This window comes from Hesperophylax consimilis, chromosome 22, assembly GCF_061612785.1.
Source record: "Hesperophylax consimilis isolate HC1 chromosome 22, BYU_Hcon_1.0, whole genome shotgun sequence".
In the NCBI taxonomy this organism is placed as follows: Eukaryota; Metazoa; Arthropoda; class Insecta; order Trichoptera; family Limnephilidae; genus Hesperophylax; species Hesperophylax consimilis.
This window is the reverse complement of record NC_142857.1, coordinates 1302207-1321832: the sequence shown is the minus strand read 5'-3', so window position 1 is coordinate 1321832 and position 19626 is coordinate 1302207. Positions and strand designations below refer to the sequence as shown.

The window sequence follows — 19626 nt, the reverse complement described above, 5'->3', positions numbered from 1 at the left end:
TAAAGATACAGAGTAATTTTTTTTCATAATATTTTATAATTTAAGAATAATTTTCGGAGCTTTGCAATTTTTTTCTATCGAGGGAATTTCATATAATTAACGTTTCGGCATAATAAATGTATAGATATTATCTTCAAAAATAAGATTTTTTTTTAAACTTAAACAGTTGCATAGACTTCAAGTCCTAATATTTAAATAACAAGGCTGAGTAAGCATCGTGGATAAGTTCCGGGAATGAACTAAAAGGATTAGATGGAAGTCAATACTAATAAATTGTTAACATCGGAGTTTTGTTTTCCAAAGTGTTTGTGGCCTGGTGGTTTAAGTTTGTAACATATCTAGGGAATTGGGTTCGATGGGGAAGAATATATGATGTGATAGGGAAGTGCACGCATCGGGAGACTTTCTATATGGATAAAACAATAGTTTTGTTTGTGTATTATGAAAACTTGGCTCCTTCCTGGCGCTTCGTCCTCGTTCAGGGAATTCTAATATATTATTACGAGTATATATTACACCACACGGAGAAAACTTACTGATATAACATATTGCTAATGTATTAAAAATCTCTTCAAATTATTCGTATTCCGGTTAAAAGTTGGATTGCAGGCTTTTAAAAAATGAATAGACAGGTTTCCTAATAAACTATAGTACAATACGAATGTGTTATGGCGATATCGGAATATGTGTTAATAAAACTTCTAATATTTTTGCATTTCGTCATTGTGTACTATCGGTACAAACGCAGGTGCATGAACAAGTGTTCCGATATATTATGAATGTACAAAAAGTATATTAGGAAATGGTATGCTATCCCTTTTTAAATCAGCAATACTCTTTTTTCTCGGTGCAGGTGTAGTCCCGGGCGTAGACCGTCGTGTGCCGGGTGTAACCAAAACCTCCTAGATCTAGGAGGTTTTGGTGTAACAGGAATTACAGAGTTTTTAGAAATCAGATATACACGATAATTTCCCTCTTATTTTTAATGTCTAGAGTGCAAACTTTCATCATGAAGCATGCAAAATGTGCTTTAAGCGGTGGGGAAAGGGAATGGGGTGGTTCTTGATATTTCATATAGACCAGTGATTCCCAAAGTGGTCTATATCGACCCCCAGGGGTCTATGACAACCTGCAAGGGGTCTACGTCAGCGAAAAAAAAAATTGGGGGTCCATGAAATGAAAATGGGGGTCCACGATAGTGGATCTCAACATACACTGATAGTACCTATTTACTTACACTTAACCGACACTAAAGGTGAATCAATATTTCATGTTTTGAAGGATTACTTCATTGAAAAAGCAATCCCTTTATCAAATATAATGTCAGTAGCTACAGATGGAGCACCTCCCATGGTTGGACGTTATCGTGGATTTATAAGCTATTTAAAACAAAATGTGCCAGGGGTGTTAGCAATACATTGTGTCATCCATCGACAACATTTAGTTGCTAAAAATTTGAGTGTTAGATTACATGAATCTCTTCAATTAGTCATTGATGCAGTAAACCGAATCCGAAGCAACGCGTTGAATACGCGGTTATTTGCGCAGTTGTGTGAAGAAAATGACGAACACTTTCATCAATTACTCCTTCACACTGAAGTACGCTGGCTGTCGAAAGGCTTATGTTTGACAAGATTTTTTGCACTTTTTGAGACTATTTTAGAATTTCTGGATACTAAAGATAAAATTTTAAAAGACAATTTAATGAAGTGGAAAACAGACATCGCCTATTTAACAGATTTGTTTACAAAATTTAATATGGTTAATTTGCAGTTACAAGGCGACAGTCTAAATTTGATTTAAAAAAAGTCCATCTTATCAGCGTTTCTTGCCAGAGTTAAACTAATGAAGCAAAATATTGGACGGGGCGAATTTTCCCAGTTCCCCAATTCGTCACAGACAAACTGCCAGGAAGACGACGTTTCAACCTACGTTCAACATTTAAATGCCCTCTATTCAGATTTTGAAACTAGGTTTGAGGATGTTTTGACTATGGTAATACCACCGTGGATAATTAACCTATATGGTGACATATAAGAAACGAATGTCATAAAACAAGAGGAACTGACTGAAATAAGTACAAACAAAGAACTTAAGGTTCAGTTTAAGTACGGATATCAGCACTTCTGGCTGCAAAAAAACATACCCGTTACTTATCCCGTATTATGGAATATAGCGAGGAAATTTTTAATTTCCTTTCCATCGTCATACCTAGTGGAAAGGGGGTTCAGCGCTGTTACCAATCTCCTAACGAAAAAAAGAAACAGACTGGACATCATTAGCCGAGGAGACTTAAGATTAAACCTTACAAAATTGACGCCAAATGTTGATAATTTATTATTAAAGCATCAGGTTCATCCTTCCCACTAAAAACATTTACTTATTGCTTAGTTTATTTTATGTTACGTTTATTTTATATAACAGATACAAAATTTTATTTTGAGTAGTTTTAATTTAAATTCAATTAATAAATGTATAAAAATGTAGATAGGTTTAAAAAACAAACCCACACCGGGACTATCTTCTTTATATGCACAGATTATGTGAGATAAAAAAGTAAAGAAAATACGTTGTAAATTATACAATTCAACAACGTGTTGATATTTGAAAAATTGTTTTCTGCGGGGTTCAATAGTTTACGTCAACAATCCAAAGCTGATTAGAAAAAAAACTCTTACTGCGTGGATACATTTTAATATCTTCCTGCGTGGATATATTTTAATATCTTCCTACGTGGATACATTTTGATATCTTACTGGGTGGATACATTTTAATATTCTCTTTTGCGTTGCTACTATGTTCATAAATATGTAAAAAGGTTGTTTCGGTACGTTCATGTTTTAAACAATCGAGTAAAACTATAGAAAATGAACTAATATAATTCAGTCTTGCCGAGTGCGAGGTAAAAAAAAATACATTCCCTTGCAACTTCCCCGCGGCTGTACTATTTGCATCCGACGAGGTGAACTTTGACTAAGAGGAAGTAACATATATAACGCTACCGGTAGCCAGTGGCTTTGCAACAAAATTGCGCCCGGGGTAAACTCGTAAACCGGGTTTTCAAATGAGAATACAAATCCTAAAACCGTAAAATTTTCTTTATTCGGTCGTTAAATCGTTAGAATACTTGGAATAATGGTCTGCAAAAGTAAGCCGTATTACAATGGTATTTACATTTCAAATAACGAAAATAAACTTTACTTTGTCATAAGGAATAAAAGTATTTTAAACTCTATCACATTAAATTTGATGAGTATCAAATTGACGATCAGCGCCATTTTGAAATGTTTACATTTCAACGGTTGGCGTTAGATGTCTTACTCGGCCCGTTTCAGTTTTTAATCAAATTGTGATCAGCTGTCACTGATAACGTTTCGTTTAGCGAACACAGATTGATAAATAAAATACATATACTCTACACATAGGTTCAAACATGTTGAGTTACCTACGCTATATATTGGAGGAATGGTATGCAAAACTACATAAAAACGTAGTTTTTTTCCAACAATTCAAATTCAAATGAAAATTATTGTAATCTCAGTGAATTATCAAAAATTATCCACGCAGAAGAAAAAAGGTGGGAGAACATTCGATCATCCTATCGGCAAAAATTTTACCCATAATTCATACATGTAAATTTTCATGCATTCCCCAACAAAGTCCCTGCCTTCCTAATATATGCTAGTAAATGCCCAGTCTGCCCAGGAAGTCCCTCCGCCACTGCTGTCTATGTGTAAATGTCACAGTCATCACGATGTCAACATTCTAGGAGGAGCAATATATCAAACTGATCACAAAGCAAAAAAAAATATGCAGAAAGTTCAGCTGTCTAGGGATAAGGAAATTTTACAGAGATGAGATAACGATTTACCGTTGTTTTTATAAAACACCACCGATTCCGGGTAATTGAGACTGTCTTGGGTACAAAAAACAACATATATGCAAATACTGAAAGTACCCTGGCAGGCTCCAGACAATAATTGAAAAGTTACACATGTCAGCAGATGACGATTAAATCATGTCAAAGTCACAAAGATACGTCAGTTGTCGATAGTAATAATTATCATATATTTATTGCATTCTGCACCGTGAGTGATAATGCAGATATTTTATAATACTCCAATAGAAGGATATTATAATTATTGAAGTGAAACTTCTTTACGCGCGTCATGCAATTTCGAGGACCGGAGTAAAACCGACTCATGACCGAAACGAAAATGCGGGTACCCCCACCACCGATTAAAGTTCATTTGATCTAGTCAAAGTTTTGAAGTAACATATAAATGCTTCTTAGCTCATCCCGACAACTGGCGTTGGTGGTGTAATGGTCAGCATAGTTGCCTTCCAAGCAGTTGATCCGAGTTCGATTCTCGGCCATCGCACATTATTTTTTTGTTTTTAACGCCTTTTTCATTCAATATCTTATTTTTTAGTAGGTCAGAACATTTTTTAAAAGAAAATAATATTGCAAAATAATAAAAACACTTATCTCACTGTGATAAAACATTACTCCGCTAGAGCGCGCTTTGCGTTATTGTGTTGGATTAAAATTATTATCTAATCCGTATATTATGATAATTGTATTACATTTATTTAATTAATTTATTTATTTTGATAATATGTAATAATTTACAGAAAAAAAAATTAAAACTATCTCCCTCTGATAAAATATCCGTTCGCTAGAGCGCACTACGCGATCTTGTGTGGGATTCTATTTCTGTACATTGTACATTATTTTTAAAAATATATTATATTTTGGGTGTGATGTAGGTAACATTATAAAACATAACAAGCTCTCATATTTTCAGAACCTACATAATATAATCAATTTATGCGGCTTTGCTTACAGTTGGTGCTCAGCGTGGTTGGCTATCAATCAGTTAAGCGAGGTTCGATTCTCGGCTGTGGCATTTTTGAAGTGAAACCTTGTTGAGGTGGGGGAGCCGCTCACGAACGTTCTCTCTCTTCTCTTCTTTCCTCTCTCTCAGACACCAGCGAACTGCGCCACGCCAAGCATCAGCTGAAACTAGAAGTTTCACTTCTGTCTTGCGTAGGCTTGACACACCCACTTTTGATTTAACATTACGAACATATCAGTATGATAACACGTTCTAATCACAGAAACGTGCAAAATGCGAAAATTGATGAAGGTAGTGCAGGTAATAAAACATTAATATTGTCAGCCGGCGAGGAAGCAAAAATAGAATTATTCCATCCATATATACATTCATCCCTTCATACTACATAATTGAAGTTGTTGCATTAGACTATTGGTACCTAAGAGGGACACAAAGCTGTGAATGTGGTCGTCAGCAAACATCGCTGAAGCGATGCAATAGCGAGGGAGCCCAATCAATACTCTAGACTCGCAGTGGGTTCTCCGTAGTTTAATTGGATTTAGAACACTAATACCCAACGTATACGTGTTCATGCGGAATGCAATAAAGCACTTCTGCATCTAGGATGTATTTGCACAGAGGAACAGCATTCTCGTCTAGTAATCTCGTTCGTCTTGAATATATGGACCAGATGTCTGACCTTATTCTGTAAGATAAACTAAGATTACTTGTGATACTAGGGACAGGTTGTTTCACAGAAATTGAAAAATTCATCAAATTTCAAAGTTAATATTCAAGTTTTGTTATTATCCAAGTATTGAAACATCCGGCCAGAGATGAAATAAAAACAGAACTTTCACAAAACTTGAATTTTAACTAAGAAATTTGATGAATTGTTCAAATTCTGCGAAAAAATCCATCCTTTTTTTAAAAAGGCACAAACGTTTTTGTACACAATAACTTACTAACTTAGTGAATGACTTTTATTTCAGGAAATTATTACAAACATCAGTTTTTATGCATATGACCTGAAGTCTATGAGCTATTGTTTCACAAATAATAACAGGAAAATAAGACTTGGTGATATACTTATTCTATAGATAAAAAAATGACGTCAATTATTACACTAAGGAAATAGGCCACATTTCTAAGTTTTCACAGACGTCACTGATAACATTTTACGATTATTTGTCAATAAAATATCATACACTTACTAAATAATGTTAGCACAAATAAACTGCTGCATTTCACGGCACGATTATGGAATTTAAGACAAGTGGCAAGAATACAAACCAGCAACCTATATGTCGGTAAAGAAGCGAAGGTTGTTAGGTTTAGAGCACTCCGGTGATGATAAGGTATAATTATACCTATCGAGAAAAAACAATTAACCTTCTCACATGAAGTATATGGCGTTGAAAGCAAAATGGAATACAGGTTACTCGGACAATAAACTAGATATCGCCAAATAAGGTACTATAGCAAGTTATCACAGTTTACTCCCTGTATCTAATTTTTCATCAAACCGCACATGGAGAATCTTGTCAGGTCGTTTTCAGGACTTGAGGGGTACGATATTAGATATCATCGGCATTGTTTGAACAAGCTTCACGCTGTTTTACCAAGTTGGGCAGCTGACCGAAGATTCTATGTACATAAGCACCCAGCCAACATAATGAAACCCTTTCTAACAAACACAAACTATCTAAATCTAACCCACTTAATTGAACTAACAGTTGTCCTCGAAGTCGGTTTATCGTGATTTAGGTATCTACGTATCTATACTAACTAAATTTATCAAAATACTGCTGAAAGTTAGACAAGTAAAACAAAATATAAACACATTTATAATTTCATTTGAACTATTGAAATCATTGAGTGGTTTACACGAAAGTGTTAGTTACTTGTGTTTTATTCTTATCCAAAGAAGTCCTAAATAAAATAAAGTACAGGTTAAACAAAATAATAAACTACAGGTTATACAAAGTACAGCTACAGGTTATGCAAAATAATAAATTACACGTTATGTGAAATAATAAACTACAGGTTATGCAAAATAATAGATATGAAATAATAAATTACAGGTTATGCAAAATAATAAATTACACGTTTTGTAAAATAATAAAACTACAGGTTATGCAAAATAATAGATAACAGCAAAATATGCAATATAATAGATATTAAATAATAAATTACAGGTTATGCAAAATAATAAATTAGACGTTTTGTAAAATAATAAACTACAGGTTATGCAAAATAATAAACTACTGGATATATAAAATAATAAACTATAAGTTACTCAAAATAATAAACTACTGGTTATATAAAATATGTGGATGAGGATGATTTTGAAATTTAACCAGAGTTAAAATTATGTTTGGATACAATTTAAATACGATGATAACTAAACATATTATAAATAAAACGAACACTGATTTACAAAATAATATTTTGCACGATGTAAATATTCACAATTATCCTACGGGAAATCGTCAAGATTTTAAGCTTCTCAAAACATAACAAAACATTTAATAACATTCATAAAGCCACACATCTTGGGCCGCTTTCTTATATTTTTTTTTGCTTATATCTAAATAAATTTACAAAAAAAAACTTAATTTGATCACGCAAAGCAACAGTGGAACTGATTTTTAACAAAGATCATACGTCAATCCATAAGAAAATCATTACAGATATCAATGCTAGACTTCTTACAATAATTACCAAAATTATTTGTGCAATTAATATCAATGGGTAAATTGCTAACAATTGTTTCATTTTATTGATAGAACTGAATGTCAAGAACCAATTACGTCACTGTTGAATTGCCTCAAGATTAATTTCTGTCTTGCCTCATATCTCTTACTAGAAATTCCAGAAGTTTCGCCAATCGAGGAACGATTCAACTGTTACAACTTGTCTAGTGCAGTCGGGGTCGGGATGCCGCAATTGAAGATAATTGCTATTTGATTATACTCGATTAATAACTGCTGAGTTGACAAATAATAATACACAGGCGGGCGCCGAGATATCAATCCACAAAGTGTGACGTCATTCATATTACAACTAGTGTCAACGTCAACTACAAACATTCAGTCAATGGCAAAATTAGTGACATAACAAATTATTGTACTAGGTACTTACTGCAGTGACTCGAACCTAAACTTGAAACCGACTGTGTGACGTCAGTCATAAAGTATATACATGCGTTTTATTTTTGCAAAAAATATGATATTATTTAATTAAATACATCAGTTTTAGTACGCGCGTAAGGTTAAATCATGACGATATTATTATGTAGAAATTTCTCACAAAATGAAATGTGTTCTACCTACATTAGTTTATACATATAATATTTTCCACTATAACAAATCATTTTTAAAATGCTTTTTTATAACTTAAAAATAAATCCATTTTGGTTTGACTAAGGATTGAAACTTCTTACCTAGGGATTGCAGTCGACAACATCACCAAATGTCGATCGGGTAAGACCGACATTTATTTTGTATATTAGCTGCTTTAATGTCATTACAGAAATGAATATACAAAATTTAAGAGAAATGCGTAGGTATATGTCCGCGTGTGTGCACGTGATTGCCATCAAAAGATTGCTTTTTCCTAATCGACAACGAATCTATCTGACGATTGTCAGCTCGATAGTACATCGTGAATTAGGTTAATTTCCGCTTGCAAGACTTTTAATCTTTCACAGCCAAAAACAAAAGTGAAATTCAAATAGATTAATATAAAAATTTAATATTATTTTTAGGCAATAATTATTAAACTGAAACAACTAATATAAATTGAAAATATCTTTCGAGAAAAAATACCGAAAAACTCTAATAATTAATAATTGTTGAATAAAAATACCAGTACATTTTGAATAATTTGGCGGGTTTTAAATAATAATCCGACGCAGCGTAATTGGTTTCTTTTTTTACGCAAGAATTTTTCCTCACAAGAACAAGTCTGTGTTGAGGTTAATAATTTTACAACATAACACAAAGATTATGTATTCAGTATAATATGTTATCCTTTGTGCTATGCATAAAAACCTTGTTTCGTAAACATTAAAAATAATACAAATGTTAATTCACACATTGACGCTTGTAATTGAAAATAAAATAAAAGGTGTTTTTTCGCACATTGGGTAGCTACCGGCTACATGCTAATTGTGCATATTATATTCTGTACGTATTTCGTTTGTTTGTTGGTCGACAGGTCTGAAGGGGTCGGGTTCAATCCTCTGCTAGGTCTCCATCATTCGCAAGCAACATTTCACGCTTGTCATGATGGTAGTAGGAGAAAATCAAATAAAGTCAGCTTATTCGTAACCTTGTAATGTGTGTCTTTCATTCGTAATATCGGCGAGTACTACGGCCAAAAAAAATTAAAAAATGGCTACATAAGACACTAATAATGGTGGGGTTGCTCGACTCTCACATGTTAAGTAGTTCTGATGAACGTATTACTAAAATCTAAAAAGTTTCTAGAGGGATCCCTGCGGTGTAAAAACAGGACCCTACCATTAAAATATTGAATATAAAACGGTTTGAAAAAAGACATTTTTTACTATAAAATTAGCTTCCATTATCCGGCGATTATTGTTTTTACACGACTTCATCACTTACGTCGTTAAGATTCTGGCTTTATTTTAGGGTATTGTCTCGTCTTTGGTGTTTTGCAAGGAAATTCGTAATACAAACGTGAAACTGGTGAATCTACATCACATGAGAAACCATTTTTTTCGTTCGATCTGAGCATTTCTTTTTAATTTAAAACAATTATTTCAGCAAGTGTTGACAAAAGTTTTGGTGCCGGGTCTCACCTCCGATGCATTTTAAAATACATTAAACAGCTGATATTAACCTCCCCCGGCGACCGATTTTTGTCGTAAAATTTGCCTTTAAAAAATTCCGCAGGAATCGATTTACTCGAAAACTCAAACAACATAAGTTGAACCAAAACATCGGCTGCAAATTTTATATGTAATTACTAATTTCCCGCTTATTCTACGACTTTCCGGACATCCTGTGTATTTATGTATGTTTTTTTCAAAATTCCTAGCATAATTCGGATTGTTCATTTCTTCAACAGCAACTTACCAGAAGTAAAATGATTAAAATATTAATAAACGTATATAGACAAATGGCAATGTTTGTTGCATTTGAACCACGATTCCAATTTAGTGAACTGTGACGTACCAAAAAACCCGTCATTGCTGATTGGACAATTTAGTGTAGTCTCAAGAGTGCGTTTAGATAATCCATAACGTCCACGTTAATGCAACCAAGATTGTGGTTTTTTACCGAAGCAACTTAATATGTATATAGTTTGTGACAAACAAAATATATGTATGTAGTTTGTGTTGTCTTTATGCAAATTAGCATAACGTCACATTTTATGTAAAGTAGTTAAAATAATAAATTACTTGTGTTCTTGTCTAGGTGAAAATGCAGCACGTTAAAAATGATTCCGCAATTCTACAGGGTTCGCCAAGAAAAACACTATTAATCATAAAAATATTTTTTATTTTAAAATACAAGGTATGTACTCGCTAAAAAAAACTAGAAGCCACAAGGTGACTTTAACATCATTTACAATTGCGCAAACCTTCGGTGCAAATGTACCATTTTGCGAAACAATATTTTCTAAAATTAATTTAAACCAAACTTAAATGAAAAGTTATATTGTTTTGATCAGCTTATAACATTTTAATACGAAAATAACCCACAGAGTAGGTGTGCACAACCTGTGATCATAGTACCTACGTAGTATCTTAGTAGTAGTCCTAGTAAAGTTAACGTGGTACTTACCTTAAGGTTTAAAGATTGTTAAATTCATTTTAATTTGGGAGGTGGTTTGGAAACCATTAATTTAATCAACACCTCTGCCATAGGACACCTAAAGTGGTTCGCTACGTTTGGTGATTTAGCAGGGTTGCCGGGGTTGATTCGGTGAACTGCGTGGCGTTCCAGATCGGGAGAGGCTGGTTTCTGACCCATCGCTGTCACTCCTGGACACACTGATCACTAGCCCTCATACTTTTATCCTTTCAAGAACTTCTTCTCCTTCCTTTTCTTAAAAAACACCCTTCACACAGCTCAGAAATTATTTTCCTAAGGGCTTCCTGTGTGGGGTGCTCGCACTCACACCAGGTGAAGTATTCCCTCATGTTGAAGAAGGTTGAAAATATATTTGTCTACCCAAGGAAGTATAGCTACTACTCGCTCGCTGGCTCTATCCTACTGACTGTCTCTCGGGTAAGCTCGGTATGAACCATCTACACGTCAGAAGGGATGAGCACATTGCATCACATTTCTTCAGACTGATTTGTGGATGGGTCGAAAACTCGACTATCACGGAGAGCATTCAGTTCTATGTATAATTGTTCCTGTTGTTGAATAGAATTACTTGGGATAAAATGATATTATTAGTATTCAACAAAAACGAGACTGCAAGCTTAGTTGCTGTTAGTATAAAATTTGCTTTAAAAGATTTAGCACCTATTTGTTAAACGGTCATTTATGATACATTAATGGTTGTTTGCCAGTTGTGTATGATTTAAAACGCGTTTATTGGCAAGGCCTAATTTTTCTTATGTACTCGTATCTTCTAAAAAGGAATTGAAATTTAATTTAGTAATGTAAATTTTAGTTAAACTTTCCAACGAGCAACGTGAAAACTAGATGAAAAATTGCAACTGCTACCATCAACATCAGACTTGATGCATCAGTTTCACAAAAACGAGGTAAAATATTGTACTAGTTTTATATTTCGGGTTGCAGCCTTCAAAGTGAAGATAGCCTGATGATAGACAACCCCGATAGTAGAAGACACACGGATAAAACATATAAAATATTATCTTTCAATTATTCGTAATCCGGTTAAAAACGAGACTGTAGGTCCTTAACGAATGAATTGATAGGTTTCATAATAAACTTTTATTAAGACACGAATGTATAATCACGATGTCGTGTTCATAAAAATCCGAATATATCCGTATTTCGTCATTGTTAATTACTAAGGCAAATGCAGGTGCATGAACACGTGTTCCGATATATTAGGAATGTACTGAAAATTTATTAGGAAACGGCATGCAATCCCTTTTTAACCGGCTCTTAATAAATCGGCAATACTAATTTATTTATTTTAAAAGACAACAATAAAGTTTAATTAATTTATATAAACTTTCAGTAAATGCAATTCTTTAATGCAAATATAAATGCACTTGTTTTAATAATTAAGTTACCAGATGAAAACAAAATTTGTATCAAAACAAAACAGTTGGTGCATTTATTGAAGACTTGGCAACTGAAAGCAATTGTTTGTATGTATTAGATTATTATTTTTTTTATTATATTTTTTTACATTTCAAAGTTTTCCAGTAATGTTGGCCTCACTGGAAAAAAAACCTCACCTTCTATTATAAAATAACATTTTATATTCTTGTTATTAGGTCTTTTTTCGAACAGATACAAGTAGAAATAGTTTGTTTTAGATTATTATGAGTTATATAAATACATTTCATTGTATACAGATATACAGGGTGTCCGGTTTTAAGTGCGCTAACTTCGGGGGATGATTCTACACAAGTAAAAAAGATAATTAACTTTTTCGGAATTCCAAGTTTTAAGGGATTTTTAAGATATGAATTATCTTATATGGGAAAATAAATATTCTTCTATGGAAAAACATTTTTGTATGGGAAATAAAGTTGGAAGTTATTTATCTTTTTTACTTCTACGATCATGTAGAATCACCGCCCAAAGTTAGCGCTTTTTACCCCCGGATACCCTGTACAAATCCCTAAACCGCAAACTTAAGTAATAACAAGATTTTGAAAGACAAACACCGTTAGCCATAGTACTACTTGGAAGTAGTTTATCGGAATTATTTTGTGAATTTCTAAATATATATACAGGGTGTTAAGGCACGTATTCAATTTAATTAAACTTATGATTCTTGACACTATTTTCGGTAAGAAAATTAAGACCAAAATTTAATTAATATTTTTTAGTCCAAATAAAGCCAGGAATCATGGGTTAAATTGTCAAGTACGTCCCTTAATATCCTGTATATATATTTTAACATTTTTTAATATGGACGAACAAAAGGTTGGTCAGCCACGTCTTAGAAACCTAAACTAATCTTTATTCGACTTAAATAAATCGTTAGCAAGCTTTGTTTACGTGCACCTCTTGTCAAAAATCCGATTTAAATATTGTACCAGATACTAAATTATTGCTGTGTTTCAAAATAACAAATGGTCTCGCTGTAATTATTTCAATCCTGCTTTCTAAATTCAAAAACCGGGATACATAAATAAATTAGAATATTTTTTAACGTGAGATAAACAGTTCACTCGCGCAATGTGCTTTATTTCTAATTCAAAATATACGACACGTTGTTTGAAAAGTAAAAATTAAGCATTACATGTTTTGAAAGCAAAACGTAATAAGTAATAATAAGAATATACATGGTTGACAATATTGCTGCCAGAGAGCAAATCAACTTCAAAACGTAGACTAAATAATGAGAAATAATGTTAAGAATTGCAATGGTTTCATTCTCCTAGAAACAGTAGTATTGTACATTGTACTTCACGAGAAAGATCAGAGGTAAGACTCTCGACTAGCAATCCGAGGTCGCGAGTTCAAATCCTTGCGTGCGTTCGATTAATTTGTGTTATTCACAATTTCATAATTTAAAATAATATATAATAAATTTTTGAAACGTTCGAAAGTGGAATAAGCACTCATTATCGCCCTGGTTTAAGACCACCACTCAAAATTGATTAATTGATCCATTGATTGCTTTAGCCGTGTTTGATGACCTGATCTGAATAGCTAGGTAGTACGCTACCTTATTTTTCCTCATCTCCTTCCCCTCTCCACTGCCTTCAGCCTCACAAATATAGTATAATTAGACTGGCACAATTGGCATTCTTACGCGGTAGGTACTCACATCAAAATAAAAATAAATAATATATATATTTATTCCTATACGCTGCCTTATGGTTCTGATTTCCGACAACGTATTAGGACGGGCTAACCTTTCTTATGCTATTATCAAAATGGTACCTATAAGAAAAGACGATAAAGCAGAAACCGCGGCCTGCGATTTGCCACAGATAAATAATATAATGATTTTGACTTATGTAGGAATGTGGCTACGTCAGGATATATAGGCATCAAATAATAATAAAGACCACCCATTAACAAGTTAGATGAGAAGATCAAAGGTCAACAGATAACCTGGACACGACTGCGTGTTTTGACTACCAGTAATAGTTACCGAAAACAAAATATAAAGCTCAACAGAAATACGTTCCTTCTACATAAAGGCAAACAATTATTTGTTACGGTTATGGTAAGTATCAAAACTACTTCGCAAATTTATCTATTTATAAAAATGAGAGTGTACGTGGCGGGCACTGGGCGGACGGCGTAGATATGAATTGTATAAAAATTCACAGTTTTATTCCTAGACGGATTTTGCACACTTGAACTTCAAAACAAGAAGAAGGGCACTGCTTACATTAAATTTTGAAAAACACCACGTAAAGCGCAGGCAATGCCGGGGACTTCAGCTAGTTGTTAATTTAAAAAATGAATACCATGAGATACACGGTGAGCGGATAATTAAAAACGATGAAAAATAACTAACGTCTAAACCTTACTTATGTAACCTATTAAATCTTGTTTTTGTTTCATCACTTTTCATGACTTTATATCACTTTTTAATGGTGTGTTGAATTGTCATTTTGAAGAGTTATCATGGAATTGTGACAGGTAAAAATACTTTTTTTGAAACAGCGCCATCTGTTGGACGTAAAAGCAAAACGGGCTAATGTTTATATATTTACACACACAGACTGAGCCACAGCAACACGTAGCGTGGTACAGCTAGTTATAAATAAATATTACTTGTTCAGATATTCCGATTTTACTGGAAAATATATTTTTTCTAGATGTTGATTTATTTATTGTTATTAAGTTTAATTTATAGAACTCCATTTTATTTTTTTATATATTCAATAATATTGTTATTGGGTTTATAAAAACAGTTTATTTTTAAACAAGTTCTGATGTGTAGTTATTATTACGCGTTTGATAATACGCGACAGTTTGATAATGCCTTCAGAGGGCGAAACAGCTGTCACGCGTAATAATAATTACACAGCAGAACTTGTTTAAAAATAAACTGTTTTTATAAAACCAATAACAATATTATTGAATATAAAAAAAAAAAATATTAATAAAAAATGTTGATTTCTGTTTCAAAGTTAGATTATTATAATGCATCAGACATTGGAGATTCAGATAAGAAGTTACCCAGGCTGTAAGTTAGGTAAATATAAATAATTTGTCCGTATAAATAATAAGGACATTAATAGCTTGAATGAAAAAAGTAAAATTGTTCTAACTTATTGTCCTTACGACAGATAGATGGATCTCAGATGGGCTGTAGGCTGGGTAGAAGATAAAACATGAATGGGTTCCGAGTTCCGACAATTCAGACGAATGTCCGGGGCGGATATTATTAGAAACACTCTCGGGAACAAGGAAAGGCAGGAAAGGAAAGATGACCCGATTATTTGCAATCTACGGAGAGACTACGGTCAGATTGGGTGCTTAATATCAATTAGGATCCGGAAACAGGCGAATGGGGAGACGGATTGGAGGAAATGAATGTACCTACTATATATAGAGTAGATATCTTGCGAGAAGGCGTCTGTAGGCAGTCTAAAACATCTAACCTCTAGTAAATCAGGACTGTACTTCACGATCGCTTTCGTCAATTCAACTGAGCGATCGCTATGCTCAAATTAACAATAATTTCAGTGTCACCAAAGTGACAGAATGTAATATTTTACTCAAAGGTATAAATATTATTTACATATGTTCAAGTGACGTGGACATAGATGTGAAAAATCTACGATAAGAGTCTGTGGTTTTGTTTTTGACAAACTCTACAGTTTTATTCCGTAAATTACAAGACATGAAAAAGGTCACTGTTTACATGAGATTTTGAAAAACCACACTTATCGAAACCTTACAGTAGATGTTGTTATACTTCTTGATGAAACTTTGAACACCTGATGAAAATGAAGGTTGTCGCATACATATCACTACGGTATCAGATCAGCATCGCCTCGGCTCAAGCCGCTCAGAATTCTTCGCATGAAACTCCATACTGAAATGCACACTAATCACCATCGTAACGGCATCGCCTCGCCTCGGGATAAGATAGTGAAATGAGGCGAGGCGGTGCCGATCCGATGCCGAGCTGATATTATGTGTGCGGTAACCATTACTGTCCACATCTGATTTCGAATTATGTCAAATACAAATAAAGAAGATTTAAAGTAGCACAATATTTTACCATTTTATTTCATTAATACCATTCCTCGAAATATTAATATTGAAACGCGTGAAACTACTTATTGCGGTTTAAAGCCAATGAATCCACTCAGATTGCATCGTTTATCCCATATTTTTAGGTTCTATAAATATGACACATTATAGCAATCGATCGCTCAAAACGTTTTTGCACACTTGGCATCATATGCCAAAAATCGCTCGAGTGATTATTTGGTTGGGTAGTGGCGGCCGGTGACATTTTTGTCCAAGAGAGATTTTTTCAGTGCTTTAGAAAATTGATCTATAGATTCCTCAAAACCAGTTTTCAATTTGGGAGGCGGATTTGGGTACCGCCACCCTGGAACCATTTATTGGAAAACCAACACCTCTGCCATAGGTCACCCCAAGTGGTTCGCTACGTTTGGTGACTTAGCAGGGGTGCCCGGGTTCATCGGGTGAGGTGTTCAGGATGCGCCTATCCACCAGCTGCGTGGCGTGCCAGATTGGGAGGAAAAGATTGGGGAGACTTTTTAACATCTCCAATGCGTCTCTCTTGATGCATCGCCATACCCACAGCGCGAGGGATAGATCATACGTCCAATATTCCTGGACACACTGATCCCTAGATTCCTTCCCATCCCTCATATCCTTTTCCTTGCCAAAACTTCCTCTCCCTCCTTTCCTAACAAATAATACATCACTTTGCAGTGTTAATCCACTATTAAGCACAGGTAGAAGTTAGGTATGACGTAAATACAAGAAACATCATTGAAGTAGAACATTTAACACCGGAATAATGATTCAAGGATGCAAATGTATAGGGTTCAAAAGCCACAGCAGATATTATACGGGATAGTCGGTAGTCTATACAGTCGATAGCAAAAACTGAAAACTACCAAATACTAAATGCCCCCCAACTGACGACCTCACAGATAACAGCAGATTACGTTGTTATGCTAATCTTCATGGAAACAGGTGAAGACTGTTGGTTCTTCGTACCGAGATAAGAATAAATAACAATCACTTCTAGTCAAGTGGCGTGAAAAACTATATTTAAATGACGAGAACATCATACTATGTTTTTGTTAGGTTAGGTTAGGTCAGGGGTTGACGTTATTTACTGATCAATCTTGTTATTTTTAACACTAGCTCCACACAGGAGGCCCTGAGAAAAATAATTTCTTTCAGTTCCTATGTCATCTTTGAAAGACTAGTCTAACCCATCCACCACAGGGGCCTTTCGAAACTGACAGAAACCTCTATATTATGCAGACCATTTAAATAATGATTAATTCATTTATTCTGTGTATTTGCGCCTGCTTCCAGGGAACTGTGAATAATGAAATATGTGGAATTTAAATAAATGGAGTTACGCAGACCTGTCAACAACGTGCCACGATTACTTGTAAAAGAATACATTTTAAGAATACGTCTTACATATTGAAAATAGAAAACAAAAATACTCTTACGCAACTTACATCAAATGAAAATATATAACACACAACTATTTCTCCACCTTCCTTATCCTTATCTCCTGCACCTCCCACTACCTTCAGCCTCACAACACATCCTAATTGAAGATGCCATAGTCTCATTGGCTGCAGATTCATGTGCGATATTCACACTAAGAAAAAATATTTAGCTTCTTCATAGCTCATGATGGAAACAAGATTTTGAGCTGAAAATAGTGTACTTACATATTTCATGGACGCCGAAACATATCGTTGAACAGACTAAACAAGATTGAATATTTCACACCAACTGAGATATTTGTCACAAAATCTACAGCAACGTTTATTAGGGTGTTAATGTTTTATAGCTAAGCTTTATAGCATATTGGAAAAATAACATATAAACAAAAGACCCATAATTCTCACGTAAGGATGTAAATACCACACAAGACATAAAGAGGTTCCAAAAGGATCTTATGATCGCGTTTATTACTTCGCTAAATATTGTTGAAGACAACTTTGAGCTCGATATCTCTGCCTATATCCGTGGCATTTCTATACGACTCCCCTTGACTGCGGCGGAATAATTCCCCAAGAAATTAAATCCACCGCGGGTATCACAATGGAAAACCATTCAGAACTTTACGACTCTTGGAAGGTGAGCGAAGTATAATTTTATTTATTTTTCGGAATAACTTTATTGAGTAAAACAATAAAATAATATTTTAATAATAAAATATTTTCCTTTTCTGATTTTTCTGTTTCAGATTTTCGTTTAGAAATCACTAATATTGTCTTCAATATTTAAATATTATAATTTTATTTAATTATATTTTAATGAAATCGGAATGTTTTATTAAAGGAAGCATTAACTCTTGGTGTGCCGCAGCTAAATTTTCACTGTTCGCCAAGTGATTCTATTTTCGTCATAACTGACTGGGTTTTTAAAAAAAAAATGATTTTGTAAATTGTACCGTCTTACCTGATGACATGTTTAATTATGAATATTATACAATAATATATCTACCGCCGCCCCGGGAACCATTATTGGAAAACCTCTGTCATAGGTCACCCCACATGGTTTGCTACGTTTGGTGACTTAAAATGGGTGATCGGGTTCATCGGGTGAGGTCTGTTCAGATCTTAGCGGCAGATGCACCTGGCTCACTGCTGCGTGGCCGGATTGAGAGAGACCCTTTGACTCCAGATGGTCTCTCTCGGCCCATCGTCTTGAGGGATGGATTTATAATCACTCCTGGACACAATAATCAGTAGATCCCTACCCACCCCTCACACCTTTTTCCTTCCCATAACTTCATCTCCTTCCTTCCCTTAAAAAGACCCTCCACACAACATCCACAAAGATGTCGTAGGCAATGAGGGAAATTATTTTCCCCAGGGCTTCCTGAGTGGGGTTAATGTAAAAAACAAAAAAATAAGAATTGAATATGATCTACCATATCTTGTTTCCCCAGTATATAGATTATATACGCTGGCGTTTAAGGGGTTAAATATAATTATTATTATTAAAAGAACGTGAGATTAACGAAGTCGGTAGAAAACATTAAAACTTAAAAATTTTAAACATTATCAGTAAATCGAGGATTTAAATTACATAAATTGATTTTATTAATGGCCTCGAAACCAAGTGCTCGTAAATTTAAATCTAATTAATTGATCTAAGCCACAGGTTCCCAACCATTTTGGGCACATCGCCCAAGGTTTCAAGTAAAATTTTCTTCTAAACAAGGAACAAGGTGCGAAAAATGTACCTTGGGTACATCATTTTATGTGAATAAAATGAAAAATAGTTCGCGAGCTACAACCGGATTTAGGAGCCAAGTAGCATTGCATGTATACGCCCAAAACGATTGAACTTTCAAATCACTCGAATATCTACTGAAAACTTTAAAGAAAACGTGAGAATAAAATACTTACTTTGCTACGTTTTCCGTACGCTAAGTAAAATAC

The 19626-nt window shown here is 34.1% G+C and overlaps 1 protein-coding gene across 1 annotated transcript in view; it reads right to left on the bottom strand.

Annotated features, from left to right (window-relative positions):
* Positions 1–19626, bottom strand: part of Flo2 (flotillin-2) — a 710730-nt gene that overhangs the window by 62881 nt on the left and 628223 nt on the right. The gene's annotated exons all lie outside the window — the stretch shown is intronic.